This window comes from Mustela putorius, unplaced genomic scaffold (genome assembly GCF_011764305.1).
Source record: "Mustela putorius furo isolate JIRA1106 unplaced genomic scaffold, ASM1176430v1.1 tig00001094_pilon_pilon_pilon, whole genome shotgun sequence".
NCBI classification, from domain to species: Eukaryota; Metazoa; Chordata; class Mammalia; order Carnivora; family Mustelidae; genus Mustela; species Mustela putorius.
Window position 1 is genome coordinate 2,380,091 of NW_025421566.1, and position 21,552 is coordinate 2,401,642.

Genomic DNA, 21,552 nt, shown 5'->3' on the forward strand with positions numbered 1-21,552 from the left:
ATTCAAATGACCACCACATTGAGATACCACCTTACACCAGTTGAATGGCCAAAATTAGCAAGACAGGAAACAACATGTGTTGGAGGGGATGTGGTGAAAGGGGAACCCTCTTACACTGTTGGTGGGAATGCAAGTTGGTGCAGCCTCTTTGGAGAACAGTATGTAGATTCCTCAAGAAATGAAAAATAGTACTTCCCTATGACCCTGCCATTGCACTACTGGGTATTTACACAAATGATACAGATGTAGTGAAAAGAAAAGCCATCTGACCCCAATGTTTATAGAAGCAATGGCCACAGTTGCAAACCATGGAAAGAAGCAAGATGCCCTTCAACAGATGAATGGATAACGAAGATGTGGTCCATATACAATATGGAGTATTATGCCTCCATCAAAAAGGATAAATACCCAACTTTTGTAGCAACATGTACGGGACTGAAAGTGATTATGCTGAATGAAGTAAGTCAAGCAGAGAGACTCAATTATCATATGGTTTCCTTTATTTGTGGAGCATATCAAATATCATTGAGGACATGGGGGTTATAGAGGAGAAGGGAGTTGGGGGAAATTGGAAGGGAAGGTGAACCATGAGAGACTACGGACTCTGAAAATATTCTGAGGAGTTTGAAGTGGTGAGGGGGGTGTGAGGTTGTGGGAACCAGGTGGTGGGTATTATAGAGCGTACGGATTGCATGGAGCACTATGTGTAGTTCAAAAATAATGAATACTGTTATCTGAAAATAAATAAAAATATAAATTTAAAATTATGGAAAAAAAAAAAAAAACAAAGCCGCAACCCATGGAATGGGAGAAAATATTTGCAAATCTCAGTTCACACAAAAGGTTGATATCCAGGATCTATAAAGAAATTCTCAAACACAACACTCACAAACAGATAATCATAAAAAAATGGGCAGAAGATAGGAAAAGACACTTGTCCAATGGGCAATATTGACACACCTTCTTTATCCATTAGTCTTTTCAAGGGAGTTGCAGCTCAATACACAGTTCTACTGGAGGAGCCATTGCAGGCCATGGATATAAGCAGTTCCTTTTTTTCTGACTAAAGAGACATGGTCAACATGGCTATACCCATAATTTCCGACCCTTAGTAGTCCCTTAACATAAGGAAAAGACACTGAACAGTACTCTTTCATCCACAGGATGACATACCTCATGGAGAGCTGATGATACCCAAGAGACCTCTCTGCTTCTTGAGATCTCTAGAAATTTCAGTGGAAATAAGAAAACCTTGCTGTCTCTGGAAAATTGTTGGCCTAAAGGATAGTATAACGAATATAATTTTCTTTTCTATTTGTCTAGAAAAGGGAAGTGGGAAATTAACACACAAAACAAGTTGAGTTCTTGATCAATTTCAGAAGACTCTTTTTCTGTCATTCCCGGGGATTCTTACCTAAAGCCATAGTACTCAAAGATTATGAGAGAGGGACTGATGATTCAGGGAAGCCAACTTTTGTGATGACACCAAGGCTTGAGGTCATATCAACTACTCTTCGCCAAAGCACGCCTGATCACAACATTGGCTGGAGTAGTCATGGGTGGTCCAAGAATTCCAAGCCCTCCCAAACCACTGGAGCCACCTGGGTCTCTCACCAAGGCAGTGGCAAAGTGAGTCGGTGGCAGTTTCTCCATGGCTGAATTCATAGTCTTTGGTTATGACCACCAGCCCTCTGGGCTCTGGAGAAAGGCAGGAATCTACCATTCTATCTTACCCACGATTGGCCAAGGAAGAATCAGGCATCAAATAATGACTCAGGGCTGGAAGTCCATGCCCTGCACATGTCTATGATCCTCCCACTCAATCCTGGCGCTTTTGAACAGGAAAAGAACCACCAAGAAAAGCTCAAAGGGAAAACCGGCAACCATGCCAAAGACATGTCTGGAGTCTTCAATAGCGAGGAAACGAGTAACCATAGCTTCTCCAAACACCATGTCAAAATAACCTCCCAATGTTCAAAATTGACAAAGCACCAAAGGCAGAACCTTCACCCGATAATCTGAGGCCCAGGATGGACTCATGTACTTGGAGTCCACAGGAGCAAGCGTTGAGTTGTTGGAATAGAACCATAGCCCAAATGAAGCCATTTGAAAGATTTTTGTGCCTGTTTCAGGTTGTCCAAACAACATGTATACATGGAGATACAAACATGTATCTCCAAAAGAACTCAAGGAAGAGGATTCAAATGTCACAGAACCATGAACATTCTCACAGGTTGGTGTACCTACCCTCTGGGGAACTATATGGAGATGTGGCAGCACAAGTCTTCCTTATCCCTCTCATGACAATCCCCCAAATGTCTTCATGTGACACAAGCAGTGTCCCTTGTGAAGATGGGTGTGTTCTAATGGAACCAGGAAAGGATGAAGAACGTGACAAAAAGGAGCCACTACAGTTGTATAGACAGTGGATGCTAGAGGTTGGTGAGGAGATACAGGAAGACAAATAAAATCTGAATGAACAAGGAAGCTCAGAGCGACAGTCTGGCATTTCAGGGTGGTAGGATGTGCTCTGAACCTGGCTGCATTCCATAGTGACCTAAATACGAATTAAATAAACCATCCTCTGGGTCAAGTCAATCCTTATACATTGTTTTTGTTTTTTGTCTAAATAAGGACAAGCTTGTACTTGACAGAGAGACAGAGAGATCACAATCAGGGGATGGAGCTGGAGAGGGAGAAGCAGACTTGCCCCTGAGCAGGAAACCTGAGACCAGAGTCGATGCCGTGACCCTGGGATCATGAGTTGAGCTGAGAGCCGCCTCTGTACCGAAGGACACATCACAGGACCCAATCTTTGTATTCTTAATCCTTCCTAGTTCTAGACAAGTACCACTGCTCTATTATTGCTCAGAAATGCAGGGGATCCAGATTTTGGCTTGGGATGGTGTTGCTTGTTCTATCTGACCTGCTTCAAGAGCTGGTAGAGCTTGTCATCTTGAAGTCAGTGACGTGGCTATGGACACACAACTCTCTCGAGCATATTTGGGTAAAGAGAATTCCTCCATTGCTAGCTTTTGCAGGGGGAGCGACACTATGTCTTGTGTTGCACTGCTTCTTGTAGACATAGATGGGACACCTCTGTGCCTCTGAATCAAGATCTCTGTTTCTGCTCCTGGTGAGGGACATTTGAAGCTTTGATTTCTCTAAGAAATGTTTAGCACTCTTATTCTCTTACTCCTAGTTCTCTTAAAATAGGCACCACTTTCCATTCCATGGAGTTGATGACTTCCCTAAGCTCATTGTCATGTTCCATCATTCTTCCTTCTCTCTCTGGATTTGCTTCCTTACTCTTCATTACTGGTCTTCCAGATGACAAATTTGATCCTCAGCTTCTGTCAGCTTCCTGGTCTTTGCATCCAGTTTGCTCATAATCTTTTCATCAAGGACTCCTTATTTTATTATTTTAAACACTTTTATCTCTGTGGTTCGAGACTCCCTGATATATTCTGTGTGTTTATGATATTCAGAACAGATGTATCCTGGCTGTTGCTTTCAATCTTTCATCGAGCATGTTACATGTAGACGTTTCATTTTGATTGGCCTGGACAATCTTTTTCCTCAGCGTCCAATGATTCTTCCACCTTTGCACTGGATCCAGGTCTCTATCTTCTCTTTATTCAAAAAACCCACTCTATTTTCTTCCCTGAGAGTAAATTCTTTAGGATGATGACATCATGGAGTGGCCAATGGCTGGCCCTTGAAGGATTTGCGATGTGTGTGGCATGCATGCCCTCTGCTGGTGTGTTGTGGCTGTCTCCTGTCTTTGAGGCCAGTCATCTAGATGCTCTCCTTGCCTGCCATTTGGAGTCTTTGGTGTCTGGGCTGAATATGGTGATGTTAATGTTGTTGGGCTCTGGCGTGCCTGTGAAAGGAGACTTTCAACAAACTCAACAGAATGAAGGCCAGTAGAATGCTGTGATCACGAAAAAGCATGGGGGCAGGGATTTTTTCTAGTCCCCTACAGAAGAGTCTGTTCTCCTGGGACAAAGCAACTTGGACTGAGGAAAGCAGTCCCCCCAGTGTTCTATGCCCAGGACTTCGTGTTTGCAGGTTCAACAGCTAATGTCCTCACCATACTATCTTTGGCCAGTAACTCTGTGTTTATACTACTGGTGCGAGAGCCCAAAATTTCGTGTGCCCCCATCGAGTCATCTCCACGATCACTGTCTCTCACGGATGCACTGCCAGAACCCACCATTTCCCACTGAGTCTCCCGGGACTGTCTCTGATCAAGATTTCCAGGCTGCCTGCACCTGGTTGCTTGTTGGTGTCCTCTCTAGGAGAAACACATTGTTCTCTCGAATCAATGTTTGCCAAGCCTGATGATCTGAATACTCAGGACTCAAGACAATTCTTTGACAAGAACTCGTGCCATTCAGAGCCACTGCTGGTCACAGCCAGTGGCATTGGGAAACATGCTCCTTGTGGGTTCTCAGTGTGCTCCTCTCTTCTGTGCCTTTGTCCTTTGCATTGTCTCACTGCCTTCTGAAGCACCAACCGCTTACATCTACCCTAAGCCATGCCTCCATTCTTCTCCCAAACTTTCTGTTACTTCAATTCTCTTTTGCTGTAGAGTTTGCTTTGTAAGCTTCAGACAAATTTCCACCATGTTTCACTTGATGGTGTAATATCCCAGTTGTTTTCCTTGCTGAAGACAAGCCTGGAGTTCCCAGACACTACTACCATCTCACTGTCCTCCAAAAGCACTGCAGACTCTTGCCCAGCCATAATCAAGAATAAATTCTTGCCCCTTGTCTCATGTGGCAGAATTGTGGAGAGCATTGGGCTACGTCACATCTATCAGTCTAAGAAAGACAAATAACATACAATTTCCAAGTGATGGAAGGGGAGTTTTCAAGGCATATCCAATTGAATTGCAATCCATAAAAGACCAACTTCCCATCTCTTGAAATTTCATTATAAGCGTTATGTGAAACACACACACAGACAGCATCGACACAAACACACACACACACACACACACACACACACACACACACACACAGAAAAGACACATGAGCGATGCAGAGGAATTGTGGATCAAGGGAAGCAAACCCCCCAAAAATACCATTAAGGGTAAAGGTACAGAAAATCCAAGTAAGAAAACAATGAAAATGAGATAGTTAACTCCTTCTTTGTCAATCATTAGTTAAATATTCAGGACTAAATTCTCCAATCCCTATAAACAGATTATTAGAAACATGAAAATAAAAAAAATAAAGGCAAAAAAGGTCAACAAGAAAACAACAAAAACAAAACAAGCTTGAACTTACATTGGCCATACAGTCGAAGGAGATTTTCTTCAACTATAAGGAGATTTCCTTCGACTATCAAGATACACATAGCTTGAAAATGGAGGAATTGGGTAGATATAGTTCATGCAACTGCCAAGGAGAAGAGAATCAAAGTGATTGTGCCAATGACAAGTAGAGAGATTTTAGCACTTCAAGAGACAAAAGATTCCCGGAAGGTGTTTTGTCTTCATGCAGCATCAAAACATCAGAAACTTGGAAGAATTGCCAATGTGGGTGTTTCTAAATGTTGGAAGCATATTAACAGAAAGGAAAGGAGACTGGGACCACATTCCAATGTTGTTGGGGACTACGATATCCACTTACAGCACAAGACAGATCATCCAGAGGGAAAGGTGGTAAGGAATAACAGACGTCATCATGGGCTCTCGAGTCCACCTGAGCTTTGGGGAAACATGCACAAGATTGTGTATCTGAGAACCATAAGAGAAGTTCTTTCCAAGGGCAGACCTAACATTTTCTATCAGAGATCCTCTGCTAGAGTCCAAATCCAGTCGTAATAAATAGAGAATTCAAATCTTCTCTTGTAACTTAGGACCACGAATATATGAAAACAGAAAGAAATCACTTACGAATGGGAAACACAGCCAGACACTAAAAGGTGGAAAACACAACACACTCCCGAACTAGCAGAGTCAAGGAAGGACAAGCAAAAGGAAAATCAGAATGTACCTTGAGCAAAGGACAGTCAAGAAACTTACGGGATGATATCAAAATATTGTATGAGGAAAGAATATAGGGCTAAATGCGTTTATTTCCAAAAATTAAAAACACTGAAGAAAAGCAACCTAAATGATGGCATAAGGCAATACAAAAAGGTGAAACAAACTCCAAAGTCAACAGAAAAAAGGAGATAATACATATGGTCTTTGCAATAAAGAAATACAGACAAACCAATAAGAAAAATTTAAAAGAATTCACACATCAGTTTTGAAAACTTTAACTGGTGGAGCCATTACGTGGATTCAAGGGGAGACAAGCATATAGTTGAAAGTAGCAGACCACAGGACAACTTATATAAAGGAACAAAAAAATAACCCAAAAGCCCCTCTACACAATTATGCTATCCAATCCAAGAACTGTAATAAAGGATAAATTCCAAGACACATATCAACTCCCAAGATTAGGTCAGGAACTCTACAGCATTTGAACTCTCTCCTAGTGACTAAAGCATTTGAAGCAGTAATCAAACCCCTACCAACACAGAGAAGTCCAGGTCCAAATCACATTCCTGGGCAACTCGTCTAGACATTTAGTGAATGCAATGCCATTTCAACTAATCGATTCCAGAAATGGAGGAGGCGGGGAGACACTAATTTACAAATATCAAGACCAATTCAGATACGGACATTATAGGAAACATTGTACATGTCATTTTAATAAGTAAAGTTAATAAAAATATAATCATTTCCTTTTCTCTGTCAGTCTTCAACTGCTTTGGAAAGGGCCAGTTTGTTTTTATCTTAATATTTTGTTGTGTTGAGGATGTAGGCCTATCATCCTTCATTCATTTTTGACAGAGTTTTCACGGATTATTTAGTTCTATATACGACCTAGTGCTTCTTCTAATATATGCCACAACTCCTCAACACACATTAGCCAGTTCCCTAATTCCCTGCATGTCTCTCTTTTCTGTAACCCTCCGCTTGGTTCCTCAGAGTCCTGAGTAACTCTTGGGTTGTCTCCCCCTCTGACATTATTCCCTTCAGTTTTTACTTCTTTCTACTAAGGCCCATGGTATTCCTTCTGGGACCCATAGATGATAAGCCATATGACATTTCCCTTTGTCTGCTTGCCTTTTTCATTTTGCAACACCCAGTCCTGTGGCATTCATGTCAATGCCAAATACGAGGGATTCATCCTCATTGGTGCCTGAGGAATACTCTGTTGCCAATACGAATCACATTTTCTTTATCCACTAGTCTTTGCAAAGGCACTGCATCTCAATCTACTGTCTTGCTCTAGGGGGTATTGAAGGCCACAGACATAGGTTATTCCTTTTCCTCTGATTAAAGAGACTTGGTCAACATGTCTATACACATTACCACAGCTGGTAGAGTTAACTAAAGATGACAAGGAGTGCTGTCTAAGGCTCTTCCTTAAGGGTTAGCTATCATGAAGAATGTCACTCTACTTTAAACATTTGCAAAGGTGTTTAAGGTAAAACCAGGTAGACAGAGCCCTAATGCCTTATGACTCGTTTTTTAAAACACTAGGAAATGAGACACAGACAGCACAATACATCCATGCCCTAATATTTTTCCCTGAGAAGGGACTTTCTATCCCTTAGTCTTCCCTGACCCATAAGGAAAAGACACTGAGAAAGAACTCCCTCACCCACCAGATGACAAACCCCACAGAGAGCTGATGATACCCAAGAAGCCTCACTGTTTCTTGAGATCTATAGAAATTGCAGTGGAAATAGGAAATCCTTGCCGTCTCTGGAGAATTGTTGGTCTAAAGGATGGTATACCGAACGTCATTTTCATTTCTCTTAGTCTGGAATGGGAAAGTGGGAAATTAAGACACAAGACAACCTAAGTTCTTAGTCAGGCTAAGAAGGCTTTTTTTTTTTTTTTTTCTCCATCCCGTGGCTTAGTACCTAAAGCCATAGGACTCAAAGGTCATGAGAAAGAGACTGCTGTTTCAGTGTAGCCAACAACTTATGTGATGTCACCAAGGCTTGAGGACATAGCACCAACTCCTCCTCAACCCACAACTGATCACAACTCTTGGCTTGATCATTCATGGGTGGGCCAAGAGGACCCCAAGCCCTCTCAAATCACTAGAGCAGCCTGGGTCTCTCACCAAGGAAGTTACAAAGTGAGTCGCTGGCACCTTCTCCATGGCTAAATTTATAGTCTTTGGTCGTGACTGTCACCATCAGCCCTCGGGGCTCTGGAAAAAGGCAGGAATTCACCATTTCATCTTACCCATGACTGGCCTAGAAAGAATCAGGCGTCCTACAATGACCCAAGGGTGGAACTCCATGCCCCACACATGTCTATGTTTCCTCCACACAATCACGGCACTTCTGACCAGGAAAAGTGCCACCACGGAATGCTCCTAGGGAACACCTGCAACCATGCCAATGACATGTCTGGAGTCATCAACATCGAGGACACGAGTAAATCTAGGGTGTGTAGACACCATGCCAAAATGGTCTCCCAATATTCAAAAGTGACCAAGCACCAAAGGCAGAACCTACACATGATAAACTGAGGCCAAGGACAGACTCATGTACTTGGAGTCCACAGAAGCAAGCATGGAGCTTGTTGGAAGAGAACCATAGTCCAAGTGAAACCATCTGAAAAAGACGATCATGCCCGTTTTAGTATATCAACATGTATCTCCAAATGGATGCAAGGAAGAGGACTCGAATGTTGCAGAGACTTGATCATTCCTACAGGTTGGTGCAGCTACCCTCTGTGGAACTGAATGGAGATGTGGATGCACAAGCCTGCCTTAAACCTCTCATGACGATCCCCCAAATGGCTTCAGGTGATAAGCAAGCAGTGCCCCTTGTGAAGTCGGGCATGTTCTAATGGAACCAGGAGAGGATGAAGGATGTGACAAATAGGAGCTCCTACAAGGAGATAGACAGTGGATGCTACAGGTTGGTGAAGAGATACAGGAAGACAGAGAAAATCTGAATGAACTATGGAGATCAGAGCGACAGTCTGGAATTTCAGAATGGTGGGACATGCTCTGAAGCTGGCTGCATTCCATAGGGACTTAAATCCAAATTAAATAAACCCTCCCCTGCACCCAGTTAATATCCTGATGTTGCTTCAAGCTTCCATCGAGTGTGTTACATGTAGACGTTTCATTTTGATTGGCCTGGACAGGATCATTTCTTGTTCTTTTCCTCAGCGTCCAATGATTCTACCACCTTTGCATTGGATCCCAGTCTCTGTCTTCTCTATATTGAAAAAAGGCCTTTCTGGGCCAAAACTAGCAAGACAGGAAATAACACGTGTTGGAGGGGATGTGGACATAAGGGAAACCTCTTCCACTGTTGGTTGGAATGCAAGTTAGTGCAGCCTTTTTTAAGAACAGTGTGGAGATTCCTCAGGAAATTAAAATAGAACTTCCTTATGACCTTGCAATTGCACTAAGGGTATTTACCACAAAGATTTAGATGTAGTAAAAAGAAGGCCCATCAGTACCCCAATCTTTATAGCAGCAATGGCCACAGTCACCAAATTGTGGAAAGAACAAAATGCCCTTCAAGGGAAGAATGGATAAGGTAGATGTGGTCCATATACTCTATGGAGTATTATGCCTCTATCAGAAAATAGGAATAGCCAACTTTTTGTAGTAACATGGACGGGAATGGAAGAGATTATGCTGAGTGAAATAAGTCAAGCAGAGAGAGTCAATTATCATATAGTTTCACTTATTTGTGAAGCATTACAAATAGCATGGAGGACATGGGGAGATAGAGAGGAGAAGGGAGATGGGGGGAATTGGAAGGAGAGGTGAACTATGAGAGACAATGGACTCTGAAAATCAATCTGAGGGTTTTGAAGGGTTGGGGGGTGGGGGGCCGTGGTATCAGGTGGTGGGTATTATAGAGGGCACGGATTGCATGGAGCACTGGGTGTGGTGAAAATCAATGAATACTGTTATGCTGAAAATTTTTTAAAAAATGATATTTATGCATCAAAGTCCTAGTCTTTTCCATAAAAATATCTTATCTACTTTATAAAAAAGAAAGCTCATTCTGTTTTCTACACTGAGAGAAATTTTTTTAGGATGACAACATCATGGAATGACCAAGGGCTGGCCCTTGAGGGAGTCTCGGATGTGTTTGGCATGCATGCCCTCTGCTTGTGTGTTGTGGCTTTCCCCTGTCCTTGAGGCCAATCATATAGAGGCTCTCCTGCCTGCCATTTGGAGTGTTTGGTATCTGGGCTGAATATGGTGATGTTCAGCATGGTGGGCTCTGGCGTACCTGTGAAAGGAAACTTTCAACCAACTCAACAGAATGAAGGCCTGTAGAATGCTGTGATCAGGAGAAATCATGTGGGCAGGGTTTTCCTCTAGTCCCCTACAGGAGAGTCTGTTCTCCTGGGACAAAGCAACTTGGACTGAGGAAAGCAGTCCTCCCAATGTTCCACACTAAGTACTTCATGTTTGCAGGTTTGGCAGCTAATGTCCTCACCGTCCTTTAGTGGGGAATAACTCCGTGTTTATGCTGCTGGTGCGAGAGCCCAAAATTTCGTGTCATCTCCACATCGAGTCATCGAGTCATCTCCATAAACACTGCCTTTCACGGATGCACTGCCAGAAACCACCATCTTCCCACTCTGCCTACTAGGATTGATTATGATCATGGTTTCCATGCTTCCTGCATCTGGTTGCTTGTTGGTGTCCTATCCAGGAGAAACACAGTGTTCTCTCGAGGCGATGTCTGCCAAGCCTGATTATCTGAAATCTCCGGACTCAAGACCCTTTGATAAGAACTCATGCCATTAAGAGCCACTGTTGGTCGCAGCCTGTGGCATTGGGAAACATGCTCCTTGTGGATCCTCAGTGTGCTCCTCTCTTCTGTGCCTTTGTCCTTTGTGTTGACTTACGGTCCTCTGAAGCACCAACCGCCCACATCTCCCCTAAGCCATGCCTCAATTCCTCTCCCAAAGTCTCCGCAACTTCTTTTATTTTTTGGCTGTGGAGTTGCTTTATTGGCTACAGGCCCATTTCCACCATGTTGCACTTCCAGTTGTGTGGTAATCTTCCAGTTGTGTTTCTGGCTGACGACAAGCCTGGAGTTCCCAAACACTACTACCATCTCACTGTTCTCCAAAACCACCACAGACTCTTGCCAAGCCATAAGCAAGAATTAATTCTTGCCCCTTGCCTCATGTGGCAGAATTGTGGAGAGCATTGGGCTATGTCACATCTATCAGTCTCAGTAAGATAAATAACATATCACTTCACTTTCTCATGGTACTCAAGTATCATATGAAAAAGCAAGGAAAAGGCACAAATAATACAACTCTAACAGACATGCAATATTTTGTTTGTTTGAAGGCAGGTTAGTGAAAATATTTATGTAAAAACCTGTTTCCTCAGAGCCCAACCCCTTGAGGGGAACTGGAGGAGTTAACTCAGGGAACATCATTGACTGAAAATCCATGTGGCAAACCACTACCCCAGAAAACAAACCAAGAAAGAAAAAAATAAAAGACTGCCTGGATTGGAAGAATAAATATTGTGAAAATGTCTATGCTACCTAAAGCAATCTACACATTTAATGCAATTCCTATCAAAGTACCATCCATCTTTTTCAAAGAAATGGAACAAATAATTCTAAAATTTATATGGAACCAGAAAAGACCTCGAATAGCCAAAGGGATATTGAAAAAGAAAGCCAACGTGGGTGGCATCACAATTCCGGACTTCAAGCTCTATTACAAAGCTGTCATCATCAAGACAGCATGGTACTGGCACAAAAACAGACACATAGATCAATGGAACAGAATAGAGAGCCCAGAAATAGACCCTCAAATCTATGGTCAACTAATCTTTGACAAAGCAGGAAAGAATGTCCAATGGAAAAAAGACAGCCTTTTCAATAAATGGTGCTGGGAAAATTGGACAGCCACAAGCAGAAAAATGAAATTGGACCATTTCCTTAAACCACACACAAAAATAAACTCAAAATGGATGAAGGACCTCAATGTACGAAAGGAATCCATCAAAATCCTTGAGGAGAACACGGGCAGCAACCTCTTTGACCTCTGCCACAGCAACATCTTCCTAGGAACAACGCAAAAGGCAAGGGAAGCAAGGGAAAAAATGAACTACTGGGATTTCATCAAGATTAAAAGCTTTTGCACAGCAAAGGAAACAGTTAACAAAATCAAAAGACAACTGACAGAATGGGAGAAGATATTTGCAAACGACATATCAGATAAAGGACTAGTGTCCAGAATCTATAAAGAACTTAGCAAACTCAACACCCAAAGAACAAATAATCCAATCAAGAAATGGGCAGAAGACATGAACAGACATTTCTGCAAAGAAGACATCCAGATGGCGAACAGACACATGAAAAAGTGCTCCATATCACTCGGCATCAGGGAAATACAAATCAAAACCACAATGCGATATCACCTCACACCAGTCAGAATGGCTAAAATCAACAAGTCAGGAAATGACAGATGCTGGCGAGGATGCGGAGAAAGGGGAACCCTCCTACACTGTTGGTGGGAATGCAAGCTGGTGCAGCCACTCTGGAAAACAGCATGGAGGTTCCTCAAAATGTTGAAAATAGAACTGCCCTATGACCCAGCAATTGCACTATTGGGTATTTACCCTAAAGATACAAATGTAGTGATCCAAAGGGACACATGCACCCGAATGTTTATAGCAGCAATGTCCACAATAGCCAAACTATGGAAAGAACCTAGATGTCCATCAACAGATGAATGGATCAAGAAGATGTGGTATATATACACAATGGAATACTATGCAGCCATCAAAAGAAATGAAATCTTGCCATTTGCAACAACATGGATGGAACTAGAGTGTATCATGCTTAGCGAAATAAGTCAAGCAGAGAAAGACAACTATCATATGATCTCCCTGATATGAGGAAGTGGTGATGCAACATGGAGGCTTAAGTGGGTAGACGAAGAATAAATGAAACAAGATGGGATTGGGAGGGAGACAAACCATAATTGACTCTTAATCTCACAAAACAAACTGAGGGTTGTTGGGGGGAGGGGGTTTGGGAGAATGGGGTGGGATTATGGACATTGGGGAGGGTATGTGATTTGGTGAGTGCTGTGTAGTGTGTAAACCTGGTGATTCACAGACCTGTACCCCTGGGGATAAAAATATATGTTTATAAAAAAAATAAAAATTAAAAAAAAATTAAAAAAAAAAAAAGACTGCAAGAGAACAACCACCACTACTTCATAGGACTACATTTATTTTTAACTCTTCCCCACTATTCTGGTTCATTTTTTTTTTTACATAGATAATTTTTTAACCAATTTATCATCACAGTGAGCTGTCACGTACATCAAATTCCATTATTATGGAACATGAACTTTTTGATATATACAACTGTGTTTTTCTTTATGCATTTCTATTTTTTGAATTTCTTTTTTTTTAATTTTAGTTTGGTTTAGTCTATTTTATTTCTTTTTATTTTATTTTCTAATGTTCATATAGAGTTAAACTTCAAATTAATCCCCTTTTCCCAATGAATATTACCCTCATAGGTAAACAATTTTTTTTAGGTCAATATATGGTGTTTATTTTTTTCCAATTTATTTATTTTCAGAAAAACAGTATTCATTATTTTTTCACCACACCCAGTGCTCCATGCAATTCATGCCCTCTATAATACGCACCACCTGGTACCCCAACATCCCACCCACTCCCGCCACTTCAAACCCCTCAGATTGATTTTCAGGGTCAATATTCTCCCGTGATTCACCTCCCCTTCCAATTTACCCCAACTCCCTTCTCCTCTCTAACACCCCTTGTCCTCCATGATATTTGTTATGCTCCACAAATAAGTGAAACCATATGATAATTGACTCTCTCTGTTTGACTTATTTCACTCAGCATAATCTCTTCCAATCCCGTCCATGTTGCTACAAAAGTTGGGTATTCACCCTTTCTGATGAAGGCATAATACTCCATAGTGTAAATGGACGATATCTTCCTTATCCATTCATCCGTTGAAGGGCATCTTGGTTCTTTCCATAGTTTGGCGACCGTGGCCATTGCTGCCATAATCATTGGGGTACAGATGGCCCTTCTTTTCACATCTGTATCCTTGGGATAAATACCCATGAGTGCAATAGCAGGGTCATAGGGAAGCCCTGTTTTTAATTTCTTGAGGAATCTACACACTGTTCTCCAAAGAGGCTTCACCAACTTGCATTTCCGCCAACAGTGGAAGAGGGTCTCCCTTTCTCCACATCCTCTCCAACACATGTTGTTTCCTGTTTTTTTAATTTTGGCCATTCTAACTGGTGTAAAAGTGATATCTCAATGTGCCTTTAATTTGAATCTCCCTGAGGTCTAATTATGATGAAGATTTTTTCATGTTTCTGATAGCCTTTTGTATGTCTTGATTGGAGAAGTGTCTGTTCATATCTTCTGCTCATTTTTTGATATGTTTTTGCCTGTTTCATGTGTGTTGACTTTGAGGAGTTCATTATAGATCCTGGATATCAACCTTTTGTCTGTACTGTCATCTGCAAATATCTTCTCCCATTCCGTGGGTTGCCTCTTTGCTTTGTTGTTTTTGTTTTTTTTTTGTTTTTGTTTTGGCTGTTTCCTTTGCTGTGCAGAAGCTTTTGATTTTGATGAAGTCCCAAAAGTTTATTTTCATTTTTGTTTCCTTTGTCTTTGGAGACATATCTTGAAAGAAGTTGCTGTGGCTGATATTGAAAAGATTATTGCCTATGTTCTCCTCTAGGATTCTGATGGATTCCCTGTCTCACGTTGAGGTCTTTTATCCATTTTCAGTTTATCTTTGTGTACGGTTTAAGAGAATGGTCGAGTTTCATTCTTCTACATATAGCTGTCCAGTTTTCCCAGCACCATTTATTGAAGAGACTTTCTTTTTTCCACTGTGTATTTTCTCCCTCCTTTTTTGTTGAAGATTAATTGACCATGGATTTGAGGGTCCATATCTGGGCTCTCTACACTGTTCCACTGGGTAAACCAATTTTTAATCCCATTTATCTTAGGAAAGTTGAGTCCATTAAAATAGATATCAACATACATCCAGGAAAGAATCAAAAACAACCTTCCCCACCCACACTAAGAAATTTATAAACCACTCTTCCACCCTTTTTCATCCATCACTGGTTCTGTGTTTTTTGTGATTGTCCTGATAGCCTATATATATATATCTTACACTTGGGGTTCATTTTGACGATGGGTTCTTCTCTTTAGAAAAATGCATATATATCGGTTCCGCATATCTCTGATATTTTTCTCTTGTCATATACTTAACCAAACCAAACCCGATATCTGTCTTTTTGCTGACCTCTTTTTTCCCATCCCCTACCCAATATAAGCTGACAATTTGTTGTCTACTTCGATAATCCCCGGAGTCTGGTTCTTACCAATGTGGGACCCAATTGGGCCCTAAATCTAATCCCTTTCATCTTTCATGTTGGCCTCTCTCTCTCTCTCTCTCTTTTTCTACTTTTATCTGTTTTCTTTGTTTCTTTTGTCTCTCATTTTGGGGGGGGAATTCTTTCCTGATTCCTCTCTCTCTTAGAAGTGTTATTTGGGTGGTGAATCCTTGCTCTGCACCACGGCACCTTGACTGCACCAACACATCCAGCTACATCTGTTCAGTCATCTCTCTCCAAAATGACTAGGAGGAGGAATGCCCAACAGAAGAAAAATACAGAGGATGGACATTCTGCAACAGAGCTAATGGCTATCAACATAGACAATATGTTGGAAAGAGAATCCAGGCTAACAATTATCCAGGCAATAGCTAGGTTTCACAAAGTCATGGATGATCAAATGGAATTGATTAGAGCCAGGCTGAAAGCGCCCATAAAGGATGTTCACAATGTTAGGAAGGAGCTAAAAGCTAACAGGGCTGAGGTTCTCAATGCTCTCAATGAGTTCCCATCTCATCTAAATTCTCTCACAGCTAAAGTAACTGAGAAAGAAGGTAGAATTAGTGATCTGGAGGACAAACAGACAGAGAGAAAGGATCAGGAGGAAGCCTGGAACAAACAGCTTAGAAACCATGAAAACAGAATCAGGGAAATAAATCATGCCATGAAATATTTCAAAATCAGATTTATTGGAATCCCTGAAGGGGAAGGAAAAGAAAGAAGTCTAGAAGATAGAGTGGAACAAGTTCTTCATGAGAATTTGCCCAATCTCACGATTGGAACGAGTGTTCATGTACTAGAGGCCAAACGGTCTCCACCCAATATTATAGATAACAAAATATCAAGGCACATGATAGTCAAATTAAGGAATCATAATTGGAGGTATAATCACTTGAAAGCCTCTAGGACAAAGAGGCTCCTTTCTTGCAGGGGAAAGCCCATCAGAATAGCGTCAGACCTGTCCCAGACATCTGGCAAGGCAGAAAGGGCTGGCAAGATATATTCAGAACACTAAATGAGAAGAACATGCAGCCAAGAATACTTAATCCAGCAAAAATGACATTCAAAATGGATAGAGAGATAAAGAGTTTCCAAGACTGGCAAGGCTTAAAAAACAATGCAACCACCAAGCCGACACTGCATGAAATATTAAACAGGGTTTTATAAAAGAAGAAAAATCATAAGAATAGCATTGAACAGAAATATAGAGACAGTCTACAGAGAGAAAGACTTCAAAGGTAACACGATGTCAATAAAAACGATCTATGAATAATCACTCTCAATGTGAATGGCTTACATGCGCCCATAAAATAGCACAGGGTTGAAGATTGGATAAAACGACAGGACCCATCGATATGGTGTCTACAAGATACTCATTTTGAACCTAAAGATACACCCAGACTGAAAGTGAAGGGATGGAGAAGCATCTTTCATGACAATGGGCCTCAAAGAAGGTTGGGGTAGCGATTCTCCTATCAGATAAATTAGATTTTAAACTAAAGACCGTAGTCAGAGATACAGGAGAACACTCCATCATTCTTAAAGGGACTATCCACCAAGATGATCTAGCAATTGTAAATATAGATGCCCTAATATGGGAGTATCCAATTACATAAAAAAACTGTTAATCAAGATAAAGAGTCATATTTATATGAATACATTAATAGTAGGAGATCTTAACACACCTCTCTCAGAAATAGACAGATCATTGAAGCAAAAAATTAATAAAGACACAAGAGCATTGAATGACACTTTGGACCAGATGGACCTCGGAGATATACACAGAACATTTCACGCTAAAACAGCAGAATACTCATTCTTTTCAAGTGCACATGGAACCTTCTCAAGAATAGATCACATACAGGGTCACAAATCAGGACTCAACTGATACCAAAAGACTGAGATTATTCCCTGCATATTCTCAGATCACAATGCTTTGAAACTGGAGCTCAATCACAAGGAAAATTCCTAAGGAACTCAAACACCTGGAAGTTAAAGACCACCTTGCTTAATAATGCTTGGATCAACCAGGAGATCAAAGAAGAATTGAAAAAATTCATGTAAACCAATGAGAATGAAGACACTTCGGTCAAAAACCTATGGGATACAGCAAAGGTGGCCCTAAGGGGGAAATACATAGCCATCCAAGCCTCCTTCAAAAAAATTGAAAAATACAGAATACGGCAGCTGTCTCTACACCTTAAAGAACTGGAGAACCAACAACAAATCAAACCAACTCCACCCACAAGAAGGGAAATAATCAAGATTAGAGCTGAGATCAATGAGTTAGAAACCAGAGATACAGTAGAATGTATCAATGAAACTAGAAGCTGGTTTTTTGAAAGAATCAATAAGATCGATAAACCATTGGCCACACTAATCCAAAAGAAAAGAGAGAAAGCCCAATTTAATAAAATTATGAATAAAAAGGGAGAGCTTACAACTAACACCAAGGAAGTACAACCAATCATCAGAAGTTTTTATCAAGAGTTACATGCCAATAAGCTAAGCAACCTAGATGAAATGGATGCATTCCTGGAAAACTATACACTCCTATAATTGAACCAGGAAGAAATTGATAGCCTGAATACACCAATATCTAGTAATGAGATTGAAGAAGTTATCAAAAACCTCCCAAAAAAACAAGAGCCAAGGACCTGACGGATTCCCTGGGGAATTCTACCAAACTTTCAAAGAAGAAATAACACATATTTTCCTGAAGCTGTTTCAAAATATTGAAGCAGAAGGGACATTCCCAGACTCACTCTATGAAGCCAACATTACCTTGATCACTAAACAGGCAAAGACCCTATCAGAAAGGATAGTTTCAGACCAATATCACTGATGAATATGGATGCTAAGATTCTCAACCAGATCCCAGCAAACAGTATCCAACAGCACATTAAAAAGATTATCCACCAAGACCAGGTGGGATTCATCCCTGGGCTACAAGAATGGTTCAACATTTGCAAATCAATTAGTGTGATACAACAAATTAATATGAGAAGAGAGAAGAACCACATGGTCCTCTCAATTGATCAAGAAAAATTATTTGACAAAATCCAGCATCTGTTCCTGATTAAAATGCTTCAAAGTATAGGGATAGAGGGAACATTTCTGAACTTCATCAAATCTATCTATGAAAGACCCACATCAAATGTCATCCTCAATGGGAAAAAGCTTGCAGCCTTCCCATTGAGATCAGGAACACAACAATGATTCCCATTCTCACCACTCTTGTTCAACACAGTATTAAAAGTCTTAGTAACAGCAATCAGACAACAAAGAGGAATATAAGATATCCAAATTGGCAGTGAAGAATTCAAACTTTCTCTTTGCAGATGACATGATTCTTTATATGGGAAACCCAAAAGACTCCACCCTCAAACTACTAGAACTCATACAGCAATTCACCAACATGGCATCATACAAAGTCAATGTATAGAAATCAGTGGCTTTCTTATACACTAACAAAGAAAATATAGAAAATAAAAATTAGAGAATCGATTCCATTTTCTGTAGCATGAAGAAACATAAGGTACCTAGAAAGAAATCTAACCAAAGATTTAACTTCAATGAACTACAGAACACTCATGAAATAAATAAAAGAAGACACAAAAAGATGGAATACCATTCCATGCTCTTGTATCAAAAGAATAAACATTGTTAAAATGTCTATACTACCTAGAGCAATCTAGACTTTTAATGCAATACAGATCAAAATTCCAAGAATTATTGATTTTTCAAAGGGCTGGAGAAAATAATCCAACAATTCTTATGGAAACAGAAGAGACTCGAATCGCTAAAAATATGTGGAAAAACAAAAATAAAACTTGGGGCATCATGCTACCTGTTTTCAAGCTTTACTACAAACCTGTGATCACCAAGACAGCATGGTACTGGCATAAAAACAGACACATAGACCAGTGGAACAGAGTTGAGAGTCGAGATATGGACCCTCAACTCTATTGGCAAATAATATTCGACAAAACGGGAAAAAATATATAGTGAATACAAGAGAGTCTCTTCAATAAATGGTGCTGGGAAAATTGGGCAGCTATATGGAAAAGAATGAAACTCGACCATTATCTTACTCCCTATATAATGATAAACTCAAAATGGATAAAACACCTCAATGTAAGACAGGAATCCATCAGAATCCTAGAGTAGAACATAGGCAATAATCTCTTCGATATCAGCCACAGCAACTTCTTTCAAGATATGTCTCCAAAGGCAAAGGAAACAAAAGCAAAAATAAACTTTTGGGAATTCATCAAGATCAAAAGCTTCTGCACAGCAAAGGAAACAGTCAAAAAACAAAGAGGCAACCCAAGGAATGGGAAAATATATTTGCACGTGACAGTACAGACAAAAGATTGATATCCAGGATTCATAAAGAACTCCTCAAACTCAACACACCGAAAACAGAAAATCATATCAAAAAATGGGCAGAAGATATGAACAGACACTTCTCTAATGAAGACATACAAATTGCTATCGGACACATGAATAAGTGTTCATCATAAATAGCCCTCAGGGAGATTTAAATGAAAACCACATTGAGATATCACCTTACACCAGTTGAATGGCCAAAATTAGCAAGACAGGAAACCACATGTGTTGGAGGGTATGTGGAGAAACGGGAAGCCTTTTCCATTGTTGGTGGGAATGCAAGTTGGTGCAGCCTCTCTGGAGAACAGTGTGGAGATTCCTCAAGAAATTAAAAATAAATCTTCCCTATGACTCTGCAATTGCACTACTGGGTATTTACCACAAAGATACAGATGTGAAAAGAAGGGCCATCTCTACCCCAATGTTTATAGCTGCAATGGCCACAATTGCCAAACTGGGTAAAGAACCAAGATGACTTTCAACGGATGAATGGATAAGGAAGATGTGGTCCTATACATTATGGAGTCTTATGTCTCCAACAGAAAGGACGAATACCCAACTTTTGTAGCAACATGGATGGGACTGGAAGAGATTATGCTGAGTGAAATAAGTCAAGCAGAGATAGTCAATTATCATATGGTTTCACTTATTGTGCATAACAGAAAGCATGGAGGACATGAGGAGATGGGGAGAAGGGAGATTGGCGAAATTGGAAGGGGAGGTGAACCATGAGAGACTCTGGACTCTGAAAAACAATCTGAGAGTTTTGAAGGGGTGAGGGTGGGACCTTGGGGTACCAGCTGGTGGGTATTATAAAGGGCACAGATGTGCCCTTGGAGCACTGGATGTGGTCCAAAAATAATGAATACTGTTATGCAGAAAATAAATAAAAAATAAATTTTAAAAAATGATAAAAAACAAAACCTCGTGTTTCAGAACACGAGGAGATGAGGACATAGACACCACAATACATCCATACCCTAACATTTTTTCTTGATTTCGACCTAGCCTTCATGTGTTCAGAGGTGTTTGATTACTGCTTCAAATGCTTTAGTCACTACTAGAAAGCTCAAATTGTAGGTTACCTGAGCTAATATTGGCAGTTGATATGTGTCTTGCAATATATTTTTTTCTCTCAGTTATTGAATTTGCTGGCATAATTGCATAGAAGCATCTTTTAGGTTATTATTTTTTCCTTTCTGTCAGTTGTCCTGTGGTCTCATACTTTCAACTGTATGCTTATCTCCATGTTATATCCAAGTAATGCCTCATCCAGTTTGTTAACATTTTCAAAACTCATGTTTGAGTTCACCTGATTTTTTTGTACTGGTTTATTTATATTTCTTTTATTTCTTTGATCATATGTATTATTTCATTCTTTCTATTAACTTTGGAATTTGTCTCTTCTTTTTCTACTTCCTTATAGCATCAAGTTAGGTTGCTTTATTCTGGCGTTTTTAATTTTTGCAAATACAAGCATTTAACCCTGTATTGTTTCCCCATACAATGTTTTGGCATCATCTCATAAGTTTCTTGACTTTCCTTTGTTCATGGTACTTTCTGATTTTATGTGTGTGTGTATGTGTTTCAGATAACACTTAAAATGAAATTTCAAGAGATAGAAAGTCGGTCTCTTTTGGATAGCAATTCAATTTTATATGCCTTCAAAACTCACATTCCATCTCTTTCAGCCACATTTTGTACAAGTTATG